Raw genomic sequence first — 22,529 nt, forward strand, 5'->3', positions numbered from 1 at the left:
TGAGGTGGGAAATCTGACCCTCCCATGGCAGCTCTGGTCTGGCTTCCTATAGCAGCAAAATCGTTTTTGCTAGACGGTCCCCTTACAGAATAGTAGGCAGAGACTGTGTTGGTCACTTCTATAGTCTCAGTGCCAAGCAGCGTGTCTCAAACCCAGCAGACTTTTTTTTTTTTTTAGATATGCCAACATTTTACCCATTTTATTATTTTTCTGAAAGAAACAATATTTGCTATTTTATAAGAGGAAGAGACATTGTTATTATTTACAAGTGAATAGATTTTTCTTGGGTATTTTTAACTCTCATTTCTTATTTTTTATATCATAACTAGTAAAATAGACTGAATAATTTGATTTCTTGGAATATATGTTGAGACATGTTTTGTTTTGTTTTTTTCTAATGGATGGTGAATATTTGTGATTGTCCCATCTGAGTTTTTTCCTTTTTTACATCACTATTGGAGTATAATTGCTTTACAATGGTGTGTTAGTTTCTGCTGTATAACAAAGTGAATCAGCTATACATATACATATATCCCCATATCCCCTCCCTCTTGAGCCTCCCTCCCACCCTCCCTATCCCACTCCTCTAGGTGGTCACAAAGCACCCAGCTGATCTCCCTGTGCTATGCAGCTGCTTCCCACTAGCTATCTGTTTTACATTTGGTAGTGTATATAAGTCCATGCCACTCTCTCACTTTGTCCCAGCTTACACTTCCCCCTCCCCATATCCTCAAGTCCATTCTCTACGTCTGCATCTTTATTCCTGTCCTGTCCCTAGGTTCTTCAGAACCATTTTTTCAGATTCCATATATATGTGTTAGCATGCGGTATTTGTTTTTCTCTTTCTGACTTACTTCACTCTGTATGACAGACTCTAGGTCCACCCACTGCACTAGAAATAGCTCAATTTCGTTTCTTTTTATGGCTGAGTAATATTCCATTGTATATATGTGCCACATCTTCTTTATCCATTCGTCTGTCGATGGACACTTAGGTTGCTTCCATGTCCTGACTATTGTAAATAGAGCTGCAATGAACATTGTGGTACATGTCTCTTTTTGAACTATGGTTTTCTCAGGGTATGTGCCCAGTAGTGCAAACCCAGCAGACTCTTAAGAAGTGTTTGCAGGATGAATGAATGAATGACAAGTTGGGTGGGACCTCCCTTGGCGAGGCCAACTTTGAACAAGCTCCCAGTGTGCTCATCAAGCCTGGCCACCTGGAGCAGTGACATTGGCTGCCCCCTTGTCCACATGGAGACTTCTGAATCTGCCCTTGCACAATAGGCACCAGGGGTCTTTGCATCTCTCTGGGGGCTGTGCCAGGGCAGCTGCTTTCCCACCCCACTCACTCCCGCTCACTCTCCAATTGAGTCTCTGCTTTTTTCCCAAACCTTTCCATCTGGCTCCGAGCCAGGGAGGCCTCTAAGTCACACTCAGAATTTCCATGACAGTAAATAGACCAAATGAAGTCCTTTTGAGCCCCTGAAAGAAGTCTCTTCCAATCCCGCCCTGCCTGGCAGAATTTTTGTTCACCCCATTTTGATACAGGCCTGTGGAAGGTCAATGACTCCTTTAAAAATAAGGAAAACATGGATGAGGGCCCAGTGGCTAACCTGCTGACAGTGCAGTTCTTTGCAACAGCTCACAGTTGCCTGCTGAAGCCTCACAGAGATTCCTCACAAAGGTCTGCAATCTATTATGTTCCAGTCGACTGCTGCATTCGAATGTAAAAACAGATCCTTGGATCAACACCCTATAAAAAGCCAAGAAAAATGTGGTAGTGTTCTTTCCTGGCTCAAGCCGAGAGCTTTCTGAGGGAGGAATCCTCTGTAAGCCCGCAGGCCTGTACCTGTGTGGTTTTCGTGGTAACTTGATCAGTTCGGAATCCCAGCAAGATGTGGAGGTTTCAGGTATTAGCACACTCGTTGTGGAGGTGAAGAATGAAAAATGCCCGAAGGAACAAACCACCGAATTATTTCCGTAGAATCAGAACTGGGGACTACGCCTCCCAGTCTTTCATCCAGCTCCCTTCTGCTTTCAGTCTGGACTAAACCGTTCTGGGAGATGGCACTTTAAAATCTCTGCTCCAAACATGCTCCCCAGCTAAAATACAGCTGCTTTCTTAAAATAAAACAAGCTGGCTTCCCAGAGATACTGGCCAAGCCCAAACAAAAACAAAGTTTCCTACTTCCTTGGATGTTGCTGGCCACTGGTGCATAAAATCCACACATGAAAAAAAAAGTTTTAGCTACGTAGGATCAACTGGGATATTGGAAGGTTTGGAAAAAAGACCTCCTATTCTCCTTCCTGTCGGCTTGCCACCTTTCTCCCCTCTGATCCCTCCCTCCCCTAACCCTCAATAATGTCTTAGGGCGGCCAGGAGTGTGAAGTGTCAGGAGTGGTTGGCTAACCAGTTTTTATCTGTTTTGCTGGACTGTGACTATTGCTGGTTCCACACTGGCACTAGCCACACACGCTCATCCCTTCCCTGCAGGATGGCCAAATTGCTGTTCGCATTCTGTCTGCTTCATTTGTTCACCTATTGGCAATTACCTTGCTGAGATCATTGTTTTTCTCTTCTGTATTTTTAGCTCCTATGAACCTTGCAGCAGGATGACTACCTCAGACCCAGTCTTTGTTTTTCAGAGTGTAAGAAACCTTGTTTTGGCTGAATGTGTGGAAGTAACTTTCACTGTGCAAAAAGAAGATTTACCTTATGTGTGCTTTGGCCAAATATATGTGCAGACTTTGCTTTTTGTCTGTGATCTCATATGCTGCCAGGCACATGTTTATCTGGATAAACATACTCACACAAAGCAGGCATGTACACGTCTCCCTAGTTTAATTTTGATCCAAATGGAGGCAACAGAAAGTATTGAATCTTATTCTTGTCTAAAATTTGGATTCATTCACTGACTCACCCTTGGTCTGTGGTCGGATGTCAGTGTCTATATTATATTACATTCCCTGTGCCTAGCACAGTAACTGGCATGCATAGATGCTCAATACATGTTGAATGAATGAAAAGGCAAACAGACAGTTTCCAAGTGGATATTCAGGCTGGGAGAAAATCTAAGAAGGGAAGAAATGTCACAGAGGTGCTGCTTTCTGCTTCATTTTCTGATGTTGACTTTGAGGAAGTAAAGGGAAGGAAGGGAGCTACTGCCATCTGCTAGAGCTATGTTCTTGTGATCATTTAGGTTCAATTCAAATATCTTCTTCTCAGACAACCTTTCCCGACTGCCTCATCTAAAGAAGCCATTCTGCCACCATTTCATCAGTTTCTCTGAAATTCCCTTGCTTAATTGTCTTTATCGTGCTTTTTCCCATCTGAAATGATTTTTATCTCTCTGTTTGCTTATTTATTATCTGCATTTCCTCTTTAAAAATAAGCTATTTTGTGTCTGTTCTTTTATTGTGGTATCCTCAGTGCTTATATTGTGTCCAGCACAGAGAAGTTATTCAATAAAGATGTATTAAGTGGCTAAGAAAATGAACACTCCTTTACTGGTCACAGAAGCCTGGAGGCAGCAATTCACAGACGCAAGTAAAAAACTAAATCTCAGCTTCTTGCAAATCCCTCCTTTCCCATCATCTGCTTCCCTGATGGGCCCTGGAATGCCTCATGTTAGCTATCCTTGAATGTCCTGTTTTTCCATCTAAACAACTGGTGCTCATCTCTAATGCCCTTTCTTTCTGGTGCCCGCATCATTCCTATTAATGTGGGCTGGGAATTGTGTGCCTCTGACATGTGGACATCACTGCTCCCATCAGCACTATTGCTGACCTGATCCTTCCCTGCCCTGTCCTGCTCACTGCCTTTAAGCTGTCAGCCCTTTCCCCCACTGCACAGGGGGTACATGTGGAAATGAAGCTCTCACATGCCCACAGGGGCCACAGCCTCTGGGCTGAATAGTTTACAGCTCCCCCAATCTGCCTCAGATGCTGCTCCCTGCCTCATTCCTCATCTTTCTACCATCTGTCTCCTTGTCCTGTTTTCCCACTTAAGCTCCTACAAAGGCCTCCAGCTTTGACCTCTGGCTTCTTGCCTGGACCACAGTTAGGGCTCTCCCTCTGACCACAGTGTGGTCAGCTGGCCTAGGTTAAACAACCTGGGACTTCTAGCCAGGACATGCTGATTTCCCTCTCCAGTGGGTAATTGTGTTGTACACCCCCTCCCACACCCCTGCCTCCTCTGAGCTTTCTACAATTCCCTTGGCTACTACAGTGCTTGTCACTCATTCACCACTCCATGTTGGCTTTTTATGCCCAATAGTATCATCATTTTAGTGGGCACCAGGTTGGGTGCTTTATCTCTCATGAAATGATCATGATAATATGTACCATTTGTTGGGCACCTTTCTATGTATCAAGTATGGTGAAAAGCTCTTTATGAGATCTTGTTTAATTATCTTAGAAGTAGTTTGAGTAATGTGTTAGTGTGTTCGTTTGCTAGGGCTAGCATAACGAAACACCACAGACTGGGTGGCTCAAATAACAGAAATTTATTTCTAACAGTTCTGGAGGCTGGAAATTCAAGATCAAGGTGCCAGCAAGGTAGGTTTCATTCTGAGTCTCTTCTCTTGTCTTGTAGGTGGTGGCTACCTCTCTCACATGGTTGGAGAGAGAGAGAGGGAGGAGGGAGAGAGAGAGAAAAAGAGAAAGACACACAGAGAGAGAAAGACACATAGAGAGACAGAGAGATGGTGGGGGAGAGAGGGGGGAGAGAGAGAGAAGGAGAGAGAGTGGAGGAGAGAATGGGTGCTAGCTCAGCTCAGTGTCTCTTCGTACATAGACACTTATCCAATTGGATCAGGGCCCCACCCTGTGACCTCATTTAAACTTGTTACTTCCTTACTCCAAATATAATCACACTGGAGATTTGGACTTCGTCATATGAATTTGGGGGAAACACATACGTTCAGTCCATAACAGTCAGTAAGCTGATTTTAGGGATTAAAAAAAAACTGTTGCTTGGAGACATTAAGTTATTCCCACAAAGTTATACAACTAGTTCATGACAGAGTTAGTCTGACACCTGAGCTGGTCTAAGTGCTACAGTGTCTTTCTATGCCTTTACTTCTCTTCATCTTCATTACTTGGCAGCTCCTATATTTTCTGTGGAGTCAGACAGTCCTGAACTCAAGTCTCCATTATGCAACTCTTGCTGTATAATCTTGGGTGAATAATTTCCCTCCTAGTCCAGGATGTAGCATGGAAAATATGAGTGAATATAGCCTTTCCTTTGCATTGAAATCTCATCTCTGCCTAGACATTGTCTCTCTTGTAAGGTTAATAATAATGATAACTACCACTACCACTATAAGCTACTACTGTTGATTCTCTATTATTACTACTCCTACTCCTTCTCCATCTCCTCAAACTACTAAAATGTATTAAGTCCTCACTGTATGCCAGTAAAATAGATATTGGTAACAGAGTCATAGAGAAGCTAAACAAACTGTTGAAGATCATCAGCTAGAGAGTGACCTAGGGTTGAATGCACATCTGCTTAATTCTAAAGCCTGCTCTCTTTCCCCTGATGTGTTTTTTTTTTGGGGGGGGGCTGATAAAATTGCTTCCACCCCACTCTTCTCTGCAATTGACTTCCCACTAACATACTATCAGCACAGTAGCAAAGGCAACCTGAAATGTATTTAAGCACTGAAGGGAAATTTGAATTATATTATTCCTAAAAGATCTGAAGAGCTGTAACGGTTCAGCTTTGAGTGGTAAGCCTCTGGTTCAGGCAAGAGTTGTTTTATGATGTCATGATGTATGAGGTCAGACACCAGAAGAGGTCAGAGAAGGAGTTTGTGCTTTCATTTGATAATGGTGGTGTGTCATCACCCTCACTTCCAATTGCTCTACGTGAACTTTATGTTGTGGGATGAGAAGATTCTGTTTCAGGTGGACCACACCAACTACTGAAAATCTCTGTTGGATCATCTCAGAGTACAGGGAGTTAATGACCACCATCAGCATCCTGGAAACACTGAGAGTCATCTAAAATGATGTTGTACGGGCAGGAGAGGCAATTTGTATACCATGTGTGCCTCTTTTGCTCTTTCCACCATTCCTCTCTGGAAGGACCTGGGTGTGCTGCATACACTGTAGAGGGCTGAACTTGGGTGATCACATATGCTTCTGGAATCCCCTGCTTCCTCTGAAAGAGGTTGAGTTTCCTTAAGCAATTTTCATGAAGAGAGCAATGGCAAGGAGAAATCATGTTTTATCGACCATGCCACAGTCCTCATTGGTTTTGCATTATTTTCCATTTATGAATGGGGAGCTAATGCCCCTCATTGAAAATGGTCTTTTGATTTGGGGAAATGTTGTGATTTTCAGTATTATGAGGGTGGGAGAGGCTGCGAGGCTGGAAAAGGGTTGCCTCTCCTATGAGAACTGCCTGTTAGGCATCTTTAAATTAGTATACACCTTCCCCTTTCTCCTGGGGGGAATGTTTCTCCAGTTGAGAATCACTGCATTCACCGTGAACCAGTACTACATCTAGGAGTGTTTGGGGACAGCCATTAAATGTGTTGAGGTGGAGAAAAAAAAATTGAAATATATGGGTCTAACTTTTGAATTCTTCAGGGTAACATAAGCTAAGGGCTGGAATACAGTTGTTGTTAAATAAATATTTGTTAAATAAATATGTGGAGATCAAGAAATGCCTCCTTCTTGGAAAGTCTCCAGAATCTCCTTGCATTATTCAGTAAGTTCCTGCAGTCGGGGTCTTGGTACTATGGTTTACTGGTGGACATAAAAGCCAACAGGTGCTCTTCAAGAGAGACTTGATGAGGCTCTGATCCAAGCAGACTTCCTCTGGGACTTGGGTGACAAAATACAGCAAAATGTGGTGAGGAAGCTCAGTCTGGCACCTAGTGGATTAGAGGCTTTAGGCGCCTCCAGCCACAACCCCTTGGCATGTACCCTGATGTTCTCAAGCAGGGCAGAGGTAAGAGCAAGTTTCTCTTGGGGACTTTGTGGACAGTAGCATAGCAAGATAGCATTGTGGACACTGAGGCTGACAGACTGGCTAGGGGCACGTGAGGCATCCCAGCAGAGATTCTCAGGAATGAGGAGGGCTAGTGGCGTGGGGTATCACTGGATACCATCAAAGGTGGATATCATCAAAGTGGAAGTTACTTGGGTTACATAAAAATATGTCATGCCAAGGGACACTTAATGGCTAGGTTTTAATACAGAAATGTTTGAGGTAAGAGTCTTGGGCAATGAACCATCCCAGCTCTGTACTGTCAGAGTCCAGAGTTGCTGTTGACCTCACTCTACACTCTGAAGTCTGAGTGATGATTGGCCATGGCAGCTGAGCTGCTCCTGCCATGTTTCCTGATTCCAGATTATTTCTTCCAGCAAATTTCACGAAAGGCTCTCTTTGGTCTCCCCTCTTAGCTATTTCCTTTTTAAGAATCACCCGACACTTTTCAGTGATATCATCTGTGCTTGGCTGCTTCACCTTTTTTCTTAGTTTAGCCTTCACACCCAAGCTACATTTCCACCACAGTGTTGGGCATATTTCAACCTGTAGAGACAAGGAAGGAGGGGAGGGAGGAGAAGCTGACAGGAAGCTTGGTCACCAGCTCACCTTCTGACAAAAGGGCAAGTCACAACCTTTCTAGGCTTCCTTCCATGTGCTAACCTATACCCCGAGGATCAGAAGGGTGAATTACTGCACTGAGGTTTAGGGAGGAAGTGCCCATAAAAAGCCAGTAAAACCCTTTTGAGATGTGAAGAGCTGTGTCCAGGCCCAGCCATCCACATAGTCTTTCTGTTGTGCAGACCATGCACATACGGTGGGCAGGGTAGGAGCACCAGGGGAGGTGGGAGGAGGCTCCCCTGGCGGTTGGAGCAGGCAGTGGCTTTGGAACTGATGCAGGTTCCATGAAGTTACTGGGATGTCCTGACAGGCATGACAAAGGTTAAAGATCAAGAATTTCTTCCACGAACAACTAAATCAAGCCCCATGTGCAGAGTCACAAAGGAGAAAGAGTGTGGGCTTTAAATTCAGCAAAAGCAGAGTATAAGCTGTGGTTCAAACACTAGCTTTGGGCAAGTAACAACCTCTGAGTCTTAGTTTCCTTGTGGGTGAAATGGGGATAAAACCAAACCCATCTCAAAGGTTTACTGTGAAGATTAAAAGTGCTAAAACACTTAATGCACACATAGTTGTGAATAAATTACTTTTTATTCTGTTGGCCTTGTTCATTGTTTTCCCTTTTGTGGTTTATTCAGAAAATTTTTTTGGAAGAATCAAAGTAAAGGATAAAAAAATCAAATAAAGAAATGGAATCTTGGCAGTATGCAAACCACTGTATTTGAATGAATGGAGAAGTGATGGGAAAAACCATCATCCCTGACCTTAAAAACACTCACATTCTAGTGTCCTGAGATAGTAACAAAGAACGTGGAAGGACGTTGTGATGTTTTACACCGCCACTACCCACACAGTGAAGTCTGGTCTTATTTTGAAGCAAAGGGGACTAGAAATTAGAAACACAGGCTGATGAAGTTGGAAGCGGCATGACAGTCTTTTATTTTTAATATATTTAATTGAAGTATAGTTGATTTACAACACTGTGTTAATTTCTGCTGTATAGCAAAGTGACTCAGTTATACACATATAGACATTCTTTTTTTAATATTCTTTTCCATTATGGTTTATCACAGGATATCGACTCTAGTTCCCTGTGCTGTAAAGTAGGACCTTGTTGTTTATCCATCCTATATACAATAGTTTGCATCTGCTAACCCCAAACTCCCAGTCCCTCCCTCCCCCACCCACCTCCCCCTTGGCAACCACAAGTCTGTTCTCTATGGGCATGACAGTCTCATAGGTGGAAGATCATTGAGCCCCAGGCAGATGGAGAGACCTGTCCAGAGTCACCTACCTGGAGGTAAGTTGCAGAGCCAGGACCTGAACCCAGGTCTCCTAACCCTCAATTTACCCCCAGGCTCCTATGTGACTTGGAAGTTGCATGTGTGATACACATAGAAGTGTGGAGTCACAGGCATTTCTGCTGCCCTTGATCACTTGTAGTTTTGACACAAAATTGAAATTTGGAAAAGTCATAGCCAGGCTGGTTGAATAAGGACATGCAAGTTCCCAAAAGTTGACGTGAGTCCAAACCCCGAATGAAATGTGCTGATCTTTCCTCCATGGCCTAGGTGAATGGGGCTGGATCAGCTCCCTGACCATGGCTTCTGGAGAGGACCCATTTCCTCCTCCAGATCTAATCTCCTACCTGCTCCATTTGGCCTTTGGAGCTGACCTGTGTGTGTTCTTTGTCCTCTGTCTTGATCACTGATGTGTCTTGGGCTTCCCTGGTGGCGCAGTGGTTGAGAGTCCGCCTGCCGATGCAGGGGACACGGGTTCATGCCCCGGTCCAGGAAGATCCCACATGCCGTGGAGCGGCTGGGCCCGTGAGCCATGGCCGCTGAACCTGCATGTCCGGAGCCTGTGCTCCACAACAGGAGAGGCCACAACAGTGAGAAGCCCGCGTACTGCAAAAACAAAAAAAAAAAAAAAGGGAAGGAGGAGAAGGAGGGAAGGAGGAGAGTAAGATCAGGGTATGTTTTCTCTGGCTTCCTCTCTGCTGGGTCACCGAGAGCTGGCCTCACCCTCTGAGGGCCCCTTTTAGGCAGCTCTCACTAGACCCCTACCACCTCGGGGCTTCTCACTACACAGCTGCCTCCTCTGGATTCTGCAAACAACTTCCTCCCCGTGCCTCCAGGGCATGGGTTAGTACAGGTTCCCCACTAAGGCAAACCCGGGGATACTGCACTATCCCTTAGTGCTTCCTTAAACTCCATCCACAATTTTGTGAATAGTCCTTTTATTAAAGTCTCCTCCAATTACCCAGTTTGAATGTATCCTTTTTATTCTCCAGTCACTAACTACTTGGACGATATAGGGCCTCTTCAATTTCACAGAAAGTAACCACAATATTTAAAAATTGAGCTCAAGCGAGACAGTTAAAGGAGAAAGAATATGTTTACCGCAGGAAAGAGAAAGTAATTAAGCTGAAAAGTAAAATAAAAACTATCTTTAAGTTTCTTACAGAAGAGAAAACATCTTCTTCCCTGAGAAATTATTTACTTCTTCATCTATCATCCATTAAATATTTTCACTGAATTTTATGAGCACTCAAATGTGAATCAGACTTGCATTCAGTTCTCAAGGAAACCTCAGCCTGGTAGGGAAGAGGAAACAGGCGTAGGAAAAATGATGAAGTTGCCAGGCTGCAGTAATTGGAGCTGGCCTGCAAGGGCTGGATTCTGATGTGACAGGTGGGATGGTGGAGCGTGGGGACACAGGGGAGGGGGAGAGGCAGTGGAACTGCAGGTCAAGTGAGTGTCCACAGCACAGAGGGCACTAGAGAGGGCATGTTTTATGGTGTCTGCCCAGCTCAGAATGACTCTTTGAACTGTATCCCTCCTTCACCTCAAAGCAGAGTGACTCCTGGTAGTTTCTTGGACCACCTGTTGGGCCCAGCACTCATTGTTATGCAGATGCTATATCTGGACAGGTCCCCCTACCAGGACACAGGTGATTAAAACCATGCTGGGCCATTTAGAGCCTCATCTCTGGGAAGACAGAACTTGGTCCAAGAGATATTTTGACTTTTGGGGGTGACTGAACCTGGACTATGTAAACATGGGAGGTGTAGGCAGCCCTGATTTCTGCTATGGGGACTTGGGGAGTCTGCAAAAACATAGAAGAATGAAGTATATGTGTAGAAAAAAAAAAAGAGATAAAGGGGCTTCCCTGGTGGCACAGTGGTTGAGAGTCCGCCTGCTGATGCAGGGGACGCAGGTTCGTGCCTCAGTCTGGGAGGATCCCACATGCCGCGGAGCAGCTGGGCCCGTGAGCCATGGCCGCTGAGCCTGCGCGTCCGCAACGGGAGAGGCCACAGCAGTGAGAGGCCCGCGTACAGCAAAAAAAAAAAAGATAGATAAGGAATGGAGAGAGTTTAGTTAGCTCCCAGTCTTGGTTCCGGGACCTTCTGTAAGCTTGACTGATTCCTGCTTTTGAGTGCTTAGAGCCATTTCCCTTTTCCACTGAAGCTAGTTTGAGTTTCTTTTATTACTTTAAGACCAAAGACTCTTAATTAAAACATTCATGGAAAGGAGCAGTAAAATTTAAGGTTGGAAAGTATGCTTGGGGCAGATAGGAATGAATGTATAAATGAATCACACCTGGGAGTAAAGAAATAGTTGAATTACCACCAAAAGGGATTTAGGCTTTATGAAAATGCCTGTTTATCATAAAGCCTTTCAGTCCTTGAAGTGAGTCATCAACAAATGGAAAGTTCTTCATGTAGGATACTAGGCATAGGACAGATCTCACTCTCGATGATGATATAAAAATAGTTATGCCTGGAGCAGGGGTGAGCATTAAGGAAGGAGGAAGCTTGGCTGAAATCTAAAACCTCTCGAGGCTACACTCTGTATTTATCATATGGTGTGGAAAAAAGAACAGAGATTCTAAAGTCAGATAGGCATGAGTTTGAATGTTCGTTTTAGTTTTAGTTTTCCCAACTTCAAAATGGGGTTGAAAATACAGTTCTTACGGCTATTAAATAGTATAACGGCAAAAGCAGTTATTACAAGATTGAGCAGGTAACTAGACATTAAAAAAATGTTAGCGCTTGTCCTTTTTTTTTTCTTAACAGTGCTTGAAAGCCGTAATAAAACAATTGCTTCTTTAAAAAAACTCACTCTTGTGAACCCCTGTGCTTCTTTTTTTTCTTTTAGTTATTTGTTGACATCTAATTAACATTTGTTTCATTTAAAAGTTAAATACATCCCTGTAATGCAATTTATCAAAGTGGACCTTTGGAAAAGATAGTAACATCCATGTCCTTAGGTTGTGAAAACTGATTTCATTTCATGATAACATTTTACATATAAGTGAGACTTATGTAATCAGGTGGATTCTTAAGCTTTTGTCAAATGCCTGTGAAGAGTCGGCATCCTCCCAGGACTGAGCTTCCCTGTATTTTGTTATTAAGAGGAAAGGGTGGTGGGACTTTTCCACTTACATGAGATTCCTGGGCATGAAATCCCTTCTCTTCTTGCACCTTTGAAACACAGAAACAGCTTCATTGCATTGAATGTCAATCTGAAGAGTCCCAGAAAGAATGAGGGGTCTCAGTGGATTTGTAACTGGGCACAGGATTCATGGGGTTGGTAATCACAGCCCCAGAGGGTTCTAGCTTGCTGGGAAAAAAGAGGGCAAGTCTGGGATTAAATAAAAAACCCAAAGAGAGGAAATACTTGAGGAATGAGCGGCCAAGAGGAGATGATGGCAGGCTCCATGTGGATTGGTAATTTAACTGAGATAAATTGTAGCATTTCCAAATTGTATTTCATGTTATCAGAACTTAGAACTAGGAACCTGGGGCCCTGGAAGCTTAAGTGATTTACCCAAGGTTACCTAGTTATTTAATGTAAGGCCCCAAGCTAGAAACTAGGTTTTCTATATCCCTGTTTAGATCACCATCCTCTGTACACAAGGATATTTGGGGATTTGAAGATATTGTAGGAAAAAATGTTGTATCCAAGCAGAAAGAGGCAGAGTTATCTTTTCCTTCTCTTCTGATCAGTCTAGGCAGTTTTCTTGGCTTGGGGTTCAAGATTATTCTGGTTTCAGTGTCTTACCTTGTGTCTATTCTTGGACACTACTGTTGGTAGCATTTCTCAGCAAAGCACGGCATAAAATCGCTTCCGACAGTTCTGTTCCTGGTCAGAACGCCTGGAAACTGCACTGACTTCAAATTCCTGGTGTGGCCAAGAGACCTGGATGTGACCGTCTTTAAAGTATTGTGTCCACTGAGCGCCAGCAGAAACATATGCCTCAGCAACTCCCTGATCTGTAAAGAGGTAGGCACATCTAAATGGCCAACAGTTTACCCTGAGGCTATAACAGAGTCCGTGCACCCTCAATTCTCCAAGCTGACTAATCCAAGGCTATCTAATTAGCTCTTCTACCTCTGCTGAAGCCTTTATTCTTCCCACAGTAACAAGGAATGGAGAAAGTATTTGTATATGTTCCAGTAGGAAAGATGTGATGTAGCAGGACATCTGACTTCATAGGACTGAGCCTCTATCCTGGGCCAGTATCCTGGGCCATAGTTAAGAGGTTAAACATTTGGATAAGACAAGGGCTCTGCTCTAAGGAGATTACAATAGCTCTCATAGCCAGAATGAGAAATGTCACATAAGAAGGCAGACTATTATGGGTGGTGTGGGGTGACAAAGATGTAGAAATCACATCAGATTGGGGGAATTCCAAATGATTTTGTGAAGAACAGAGCACTGAGATGGCCACTGAAGGATGGACAGGATATTACATGCTCAATGACCAGAAATGTGGAAGAAGGATGCTCCAGGGGAAAGAGCAAAGCAGCAAAGCTTGGGCCATGGTCAAGAAATACTGAATAGTGTAGTTGGACCAAAATGTGAGTAACTGTGGAAAGGGAACAGGAGGTGAGAACAGCTGGTGAGGATCTTACTGGGAGAGTTGGACTTTGAAGGCCTTTGTCTAGAACATCTCTTAAGAGAGATGATTCAAACATCTGAACCGTGAGGATAAGGATGATAGTGTATTTGTTCAGGTGCCTGGAAGCGTGACCATAAGAATGATCTGAGGAGGCCCACTTGTTCACACTTGGGTGCTGGAGCCCGCATCCAGATACTGGCCCCTTGGGAAATGCTGACTGATCCTTGGCTGTTTTGGAATGTTCTAGCTTACCTAGTTCTGTAAGAGAATATTTTGTTTATTCTTTTTTTACCCCTCTTTTTTGGTTTACTTAGAAGGCACAGTAAACATGGTATAAGATGGATTCTCATGGGAACAAACCTCACCGCTGTTAAAAAAAATAACACACGACTCCTGAAACTGCATTCTATACAGTTTGAACTTTGCAGGACCTTTTCTCGACGAAAGCCCCTAATTGAATTTTGAATATGTTTTTTTGAATTTATCCAGAGAAGTGGAAGAATGAAAGAACAAAGTTAACCTCCAGGACAGAATGTACTTTGTTAAATTGTTTTGACCAGTGTGATTTAATTGTATGTTAATACTAAAAAGGTACTACCTATTACCAAATTCTGGGAGGGGAAAAGAAAACAGAGTAAACTGAGAGTTCTCTAACCCCTAAAATGAAGTAGGTAAACAATGCTGTCTTTGAAAAGGGCTTAATTTAGACTTTAGGAAAGTTGAGAATGTTGATGACCAAAGAAAGGCCAGGCAAAATAAAGTCAATCCAGATGTAAAATATGCAAACCCAAGGGAAGAGTTATTTACATTTTTGCAAAGAGATGAACAAGAAGAGTTGAGACACAGCTGTACTTTGTGCTCAGTCACTTTAGAAATTGTAAATCTTCGGTGGGTTTTAAAGTGTATCATATGCCACTCCTTCTAGATTGCTCTGGCACATAGTAGGTGCTCAAGAGATAATTCTGTTGAAGGGATGAGTGGATTCCTCATGCATTGGATAATTTTAAAGGGATCAGGACCTTTAGGTGGATTTATAGGGAAAATAAGTGGATATGTGAATTAGAGAATTTGTACAAGTGAGTTATATAAGGGACTGGGTAAAATGTCAGCACGTGGAAAGTGTAAGCAGCTGTTGGGGAATGCAGCCAGGGTGGCCAGCTGGTGTTCCCAGGGGAGAAGGCCTCTCCCTCACCCCCAGCACTCTGCACTCCGTTCAGGAATTGCTGGTTGCCTGGGGCCCAGCAGCTACTCTTGACCCCTGAAAGCCCCCATTGGTTTGAGGAGACCCAGGACTGAAGTATCCAGTCCATTTCAGTGAATACTCTCCTATTACAAAGGGCAGTTGTCAGCGGGTTTCTGTACTTTTGCCGTATTTTTTCTCTGTCTGGGGGCAGTAGCTCACTGACCTCTGGAAACCTCCAGGGCCCATGTAGAGTTTTAGAGTATGCATATCATGTGCACACACTGTGTTTTATTTAATCCACATTACAACCTTATCTTCTTCATTTTGCAGATGATGCATCGGGTTACCTGACTTGGCCAAGGTCACACAGCTAGAAGAACGCATAACTGATATTACTACCTGGGGCTTTTGTTTAAGCTAGATGCTTTTGTCCTTGGGCGCACAGCAGTCCTAGGCTACATCCTATTTTGCTCCCCGGCAGGGCTGTTCCTCCTTCAGCACTTTGGTGTCAGAGCCACTGGGGGTTGAATTCCAGGTCCACTACTTCTAGCGATGTGACCGGAAGCAACTTGCCTAACTTTGCCCAACCTCCATTTCCTTCTCTCATGATATGAATCAAACTTCCCCTTCACAGGACTTTTCCCTCCCTGAAATAAAAATCGGAGTGTCCTTGGTGTATGGAAAAAGCAGACTGATCTAAGATGTTGATATTACTTGCAAGTCTGCACGTGTCAGCTTCACCTCAACTGTAGAAGTGATGGTTTCGCGGACTGAGCCCTGGATTTGACAGGGAGAAACAAAGATCTAGATTAAAGCCTCCAGTCGGTTACTTGCCAGCAGTAGGACCAAGTCTTCCTGAACCCGGTTCCTTTCCTTGTCTTGGAAAAGGCGATCCTAACACCCCTCCCGGGGATGCTTTGAGGGTTCGCTCAGATGGGATGTATAAAAGCTCTTCCTGTGAATTTTAATCACCGTTTGGATGTTAGTTCTCATTATTAGAATTCATCTCATTATTTCCAAATCAGACGTTTCAACTTACACTTTCCCGCTTCAGCCTGAGGTCTCTATTCTCTGCCCTACGAGGAGCAGAAGGGGAGAAAAGTTAGAGATATCCGCATGCTTCTTGTCCACTTCTCCTTACCTCCTTCGTGCAGTAGTGTATTGGGGGGCGTTTTTCACTGTGGGGAGTGTAGCACAGTCCTCTTCAAGCTGGAAAAATCTGCTGTTGCCTGCCTTGGCTCAAGTAAGAAGGGCTGGAGGAGCTTGTCTGTTCTTAAGGGTTCGTTTTGGGGACGTGGAAAGAAGGCAGGAGAGAGATGGAGCAGGGACAGGCAGGTCTGATTTCCTTCTGTCTGTAGTCATTAGTGACATCCTTGGTGTGTGTCACAAGAGGTGCTTGGTAAATACTTGTTGAATGAATGCTTGTGGGGACCTGGTGTCAGGGAGAAGGGCAGGTGGGGAGAGCTGATAAAAAAGCAAGAAGTGGGCTTCCCTGGTGGCGCAGTGGTTGAGAGTCCGCCTGCCGATGCAGGGGACACGGGCTCGTGCACCGGTCCGGGAAGATCCCACATGCCGCGGAGCGGCGGGGCCCGTGAGCCATGGCCGCTGAGCCTGCGCGTCCGGAGCCTGTGCTCTGCAACGGGAGAGGCCACAGCAGTGAGAGGCCCACGTACCACAAAAAAAAAAAAAAAAAAAAAAAAAAAAACAGAAAAAAGCACTAAGTGTGGCTACGGAAGTTCGCTGTTCTCCCGGCTGCTTTCAGGCAGGTTACTGTCAGACTGCTCTCTAACCCTGAGGCTGGGCTCCCAGGCCCTGCAACAAAACTCACTGGTGTTTTCATTCCTTTGTCTTACACACAAATGCATCAGCTATTTGAAAAAGCAACCCCAGAAAACTGACAAACCAAACAGATCTGGGAGGCTGGCATACACATTCTTTCTTCTAGAAGCTCAGAAGTGCTAATACATTGTTTACATTGCAATCTGGCAACGTTCCACCCAGGAGAGTCAATGTAAATGGGTTATGCTGGACACCCCCTCTTCTACAATGCCCCCCTCCTCCACTCCTAGGCAGGGCATTAGCAATTTCACATGAGAAGCAATTCCAGTAAAAGGCTGTGAACAAGCTTCCTCCCGGTGGGTGGAGGGCCAGCATACTTCCACACACATTCTCTCTCCTGAGCCAGGCTCTAACCAATGGAGCTGTTAATATTCAATATATTTGATTTTACATATTTGGGATGTATACCCTGCCAATTTCCCAAAAGTTTCAAGGGCCCTTAAGCATTTCAAAATAAAATAAGGAACTAATAGATAAAAATAGAACAGAGACCTTATAAAATGAGTAAGGGGGTAGATGTTACAAGGCACCTGAGGTGACCTAATTCTTACAGTTACTCAGTAAACTAAAACCCCACTTTCTGGTTAGACCAGAAGGGAGCACATGTTGCTTACCTAGCTCTCACTGCCTGGTTGAAATAATAAAAAAAAAAGTAATGTACAGAATTATTAGTAGAGCTAAACTCTTTTCTAAAGCTACAGCTTAAAAAGATGCTATTCAAATACAGGTTTTCTGCCAACCACCTCAAGAGAAGTCTGCGCACAGAACACTTACTGCCAGCAACCTCTCAGCCCTGGGGCCATGCTGACCTTTCCCTTAGCATACACCTTAGCATATGCTGTTCCCCCACGCGCCATCCAGTTAACCCCACCCATCCTTCCTGTTTCCCTCAGGGAATCCTTCCTTTCCCCAGCAGGCCAGGCCAGACCCGCTCGTTCTAGGGTTTCAGAACACCCTGTACCTTAGATCAGCTACCATAGTTTGTTTACTCCCTTGAGTGTCTGTCTTCCCTGCTAGACATAAGCTCCTTGAGGTCAGGAACTTTATGTGCTTTGTTTATTCCTGTGTCCCTAGCATCTTGCAGAGTGCCTAATGGTAATAATAGTAAGAATAACGACAATAATAATACCAACTAAAATTATGGAATGCCAGGAACTCTTATAAGCACTTATATCTAATAACTCATTTGAGCCTCAAAATCAGCCTTTGGAGTGGGGGCTGCTATTACCCACCTGTAACAGATGAGGAACAGAGGTGGAGCTATAAGGTTAAATAAATTGCCCAAGGTCACAGAGCTAGTGGGTTAAGATGTTAGAAGGTGAACTCAGACAGTCTGGTTCTGAAGTCTGAGGTCCTAACACTTGGTAGGCAACAAATATCTGCTGAATGAATGAATGAATGAAGTCTTGATGATAATATGACCCAAGAATTTTGCCTTCTGATCTTCTAACTTAACATAGCAATAGGACCTGAAGATTCAGAATGAACCCTACATGTGACTATTAAACAGTTTCTCTGAGCTCTCAGATGGGTGACTTATTGGGCAGACTCACAGGCAATTAAAATGATTGAATTATCTTAAAAATGACCATGGTGACTAGAGGGGCAGGTGGGCTAGCTGCCTGGCACACAAATCTCATATCTAAAGTCTACACAGGTGTATGGGAGAGAAGCTGTCATTTTGTTTTGAAATTTTAAGAGTTGGACTTATGTTCTTTTCCAGAGAGATAGAAGACGAAGGTGGACAAGTGTTTGCTAAATTGACAGCAAGCAAACTTCAGCATCTAGAGCCATTGGACAGGTTCACAGGTAGTGTCAATACTTTCCTCCAAAAAGGACACTTATCATGCTCTCCCACGTGCAACTGGGAAAGACCCCGTATTTCTACACTAGACAACTAAGAGACATGACTTAAGTGTGAAAAATTGTTAAGGTAGATACATGCTACTGTTTACTCTCTACCCAAGTCCAATAAAGCCTATGACATACCTGATTTGAAGTAGAGCCATATCCTAACAAGCCAGCCAGGATCTGATACCCGAAAAATGTCAGCATAAGCTGCTGAATGGCTTTCCTGTTGGGTAAGGTTTTTTATGACTATGCAGTTTAGTGTTGGGTGGGGAGAGTGGTTTCCTTTTGCATCAATATGCAGAGTTGCTCTTTCTGTAGTAGCAAGCAGCTAACAGGTCCGCTTGTTTCTAGCAAGTACACATAATTATGTAGGTTTTGTAGTATGGAATCTGTTTATTCACATTTTGAGCCATTTCATTCAAATATTTATGGAGACGTTAGAGGGTACAAACCTTGAGCTAGCCCTGGGATGAATTTGAAGTAGAAGTTATGGTCCTGCTTTCGAGGTACCTACAATTAGAAGGCTTAACATTCATCCATTTGTTGGACATTTATTGAGCACCAAATTTGTGCCAGAAAATACAAAGAGGCAAAAGAGAGGCAGTATGGTCCAATGGAAAGAGTCTTGATTTTGGAGTCTTATACCTTGATGCTAATCAGCTATGTGACTTTGGGGAATTTATTTGAACACTCAGAGAGCATCCGTTTTCTCATCTGTAAAATGAGGATCTTGTGCTTACTTTGCAGGGTTGTTTTACAGAATAGAAATAACATGAGCATTTCCGTCTAGCACATAGGCAGTACCCATTAAATTTTTTGTCTTAATGCATAATTCCTATCCTTGAAAAGCCACATCCTAATGGAGGACGGACATGTATAAGCAAATCATTACAACATAAAGTGATATTGATTTTGAAATTGCATGAAAATTGTATTGAATAAAGGAGCAGAGGCACAGAGAAAAGCAAGGAACTAACTCTCTCTAAGGAACTAACTAACTCTCTCTGCCTAAGGAATCAGGGAAGGCTCCCCAAAGGAGGCTGCCTTTGTTGGAGGTGGGCCTGGAAGGATGAGTAAGCTTTTGATGGATGGAGAAGCGGAAAGGTTTCTCAAGCACAGAGATATGAAACAGCTTGTGCTGCTCGTTCCAGGGAAGGTGAGAAGGTCAGTGCATTGAGAGTGTAGGATGTCTGTGACAGGAGGGAGCATGCAGTGGGAGAGGAGGCTGGAGAGCTAGGGCGGCCCCTCTGTAGGCTGGCTGCACACAGAGAATTCCTGAGCACATGGAGTCCTTCATTTCATTCCAGAATATTCTATTTTGTTTTTTAATTGAAATATAGTTGATTTACAATGTTGTGTTAGTTTCAGATGTACAGCAAAGTGATTCAGTTATATACACACACGTGTAAATATATATACATATACATATTCGTTTTCAGATTCTTTTCCATTATAGGTTATTACAAGATATTGAATATAGTTCCCTGTGCTATACAGTAGGTCCTTGTTGTTTATCTATTTTATATATAGTAGGGTGTATCTGTTAATCCCAAACTCCCAATTTATCCCTCCCTCCATTCCATGCCAGAATGTTCTATTTTTAGTGACCAGATTCCATGATTTCCTCTAGAAAAAATGTTTTCTTTTGTTTCCCTGAGCAATCTCACGTTACTTGTTCTTTGAACACATAGTTCTGCATGTTCTTAGAATGACAGTAGCCTCATGTTTCTGAGAATTCCCTGTTAGCTACTAAGATAATCTGGTCTAATTTTCGGTTGCATCTGTATGTTTTTCTTGCCTTTCCAGGCCTGCATTGTCCAGGTTCCTGTGCCTTCATGGGGGGTGGGGCATCTCTCAACTGTTTGCTTTGTGCTGAGTGGGAAGGCAGGTGTGAGCTGGATTGATGCCTGGTTTACAGGGCGACAGGGAAAACCTGTCGCTTGCTGTGCATTTTCTTCTCTGCCAGGGCCCCAATCCATGCCTTCTCCCAGGGTATCCTTGTTAGAAAACTCTTTTGAGCTGCTTCCCTTGGAATTTTTTATTACATTTTTCAATAGTCAACTCTAAGCATATTTGAAAAAAAACTAATTTGATTCAGATCTTGAGGGAAGAAAAAATGACTGAGGACTTGAATCATTTTTTTCTTTTTCTTTCCAAATTAAGTTATACATCAAACTACAGTAAAGGCTAGTAGTTCTGAGGCAGGGGTGTTTATCACAGTGAATGGGGGAGCTTTAAACAAAGTACCTTCCTGGGCCTCATTCCCCTCCCCCTCCAACCAGGGACATCCATTCAGAGGGTTATGGGGAGAGAGGCCTGGGGATAAGTGTTAACACAATCAGTTTGCAAGCAACTGAGATGCACAGCCTTAGGTGAGAAGCTCTGGTGGGGGGAAGGGGTAGGGGGACTGTGACTAATCATCTTGGTCCTGTCCCACCACTGCCACCATATCCATCGGTCCTGTCATCCAACAGATCCTTACTGAGCATCCACCACATGCCAGTGAGCTCCAAACACTGAGGACAGAGGACAGACATAAGCACCGCCCTCAAAAGCGTACATTCTAGGTGGAGAGACAAGTAACAGATGAGATGGATAAGCAACATACATACATCAGCTATCGCTGCTTGCCAAGGAGAGAAACATACAGTGGACAATGTCTTTATGTCTTTACCTCCCACCTCTTGACTTATTCAACCCGATTTTCATTTTCATCTTTGTCCATTTATGGGCCCAAATCCCTCCAGTTTGCTAGCTCAGTGGAAACATTTTAGTCCTTGTCTCCCTTGGCTACTCTGTAGTATTCTGTACTAGGTGTTTCTCAGTCCTTAGGTTTCTCACTTTTCTTTTGTTCGTTTAACAGGTGAATGCCTATTGTGTGCCAGGCACTGTGTGGTGATTGTGGATCTTATAGTGAACAAGGTGGATGAGGTCTTTGCTCACAGAGTTTACCGTTTAGCTGGGAAGGCAGCCTGACTGCAAACATGACATGCCCCCAAATGAGCTAATGCAACATCTTTATTTGCAAACTTATCAATTTCAGTTGATCATAAACCCTTAGGGTTGTCTTTGCCTCCAGCTTCCTCCTCAGGCCCATGCCCAGGCCCAGGTCCAAGTCTGTCTCTCCTTTCCCTTCTCGTCAAGGCCACAGCCTCAGGTACACTTCTCACCTGGAAAATTTCATCAGCTTTCCAGTTGGCCCCATCTCCAGTTCTACATTCCTCTTATTCATTTTATGCACCAATTTTTCTAAAATGCAACTTGATTGTGCCCCTCCCCTCTTTGCAGCCTCTGGTGGGCCATCTACCTGGCAACACCCTACCTCTTGGAGTGACGTATCTTCTTTTCGGGGAAGTTCATTCCATGCAGCTGACTCTGCCCTACCCACTTCTTCGGCACCCCTTGCTTCCGGCCACAGTGATTCGTTTCCAAATGGACAAGCCAGGGCCAAACAGAAAGAAATGTCATGTCTAGGAGTTGGGAGGGCAGTGAGTTCACTCTGAGTTGTCTCTTTCCCTCTTCATGGAGAGAGTCTCTCCAAAGATGAAGGCAATGCATGGAAGGCAGCAGAAGATAAAGAGGATAAAGCCAAGACAGACCCTCAGGACATTGTTTGGGCTTCCAGATTCAACAGCACGTGAAGCAAGCTTTACCCATGGACTTTACCAATTATAGGAGTCTATATATTTCCTATGTTAAAATGCCAGGGCTGCCACTTACTGGCCATGTGACCTTGAACAAATTACTTGACTTTCCTATTATCAGTTTCCTCATCTCTAAAATGGGCATCATCATCATCGTAATAATACCTACCTCATAGGGTTGTAATGAGGTTTGAATGAGTGAATGCACACGGAGAACTTAGAACATTGCCTGGGAATAGTTAAGTGCTCAGTAAGTGTTAATTATTACTGTTGCTGTTGTTGTTATTATAACTTAACTGAGTTTGCGCTTGGGTTTCTGTCAGTTGCCACTGAAAGAGTTCTTGGGAATGCCACATCCAAAAATGTGTAACCTGTTTACATGGCTGATTTTCTGCCTCCCCCCAATCGTCGCCTCACACCCCCATGCCCTTATTATGCTTGTGTTAAACTTCTAGAGCTCCAAACATTCATGCTGCTTCAGGCCT

Source organism: Mesoplodon bidens (assembly GCF_964165515.1).
Source record: "Mesoplodon bidens genome assembly, chromosome: 7".
In the NCBI taxonomy this organism is placed as follows: Eukaryota; Metazoa; Chordata; class Mammalia; order Artiodactyla; family Ziphiidae; genus Mesoplodon; species Mesoplodon bidens.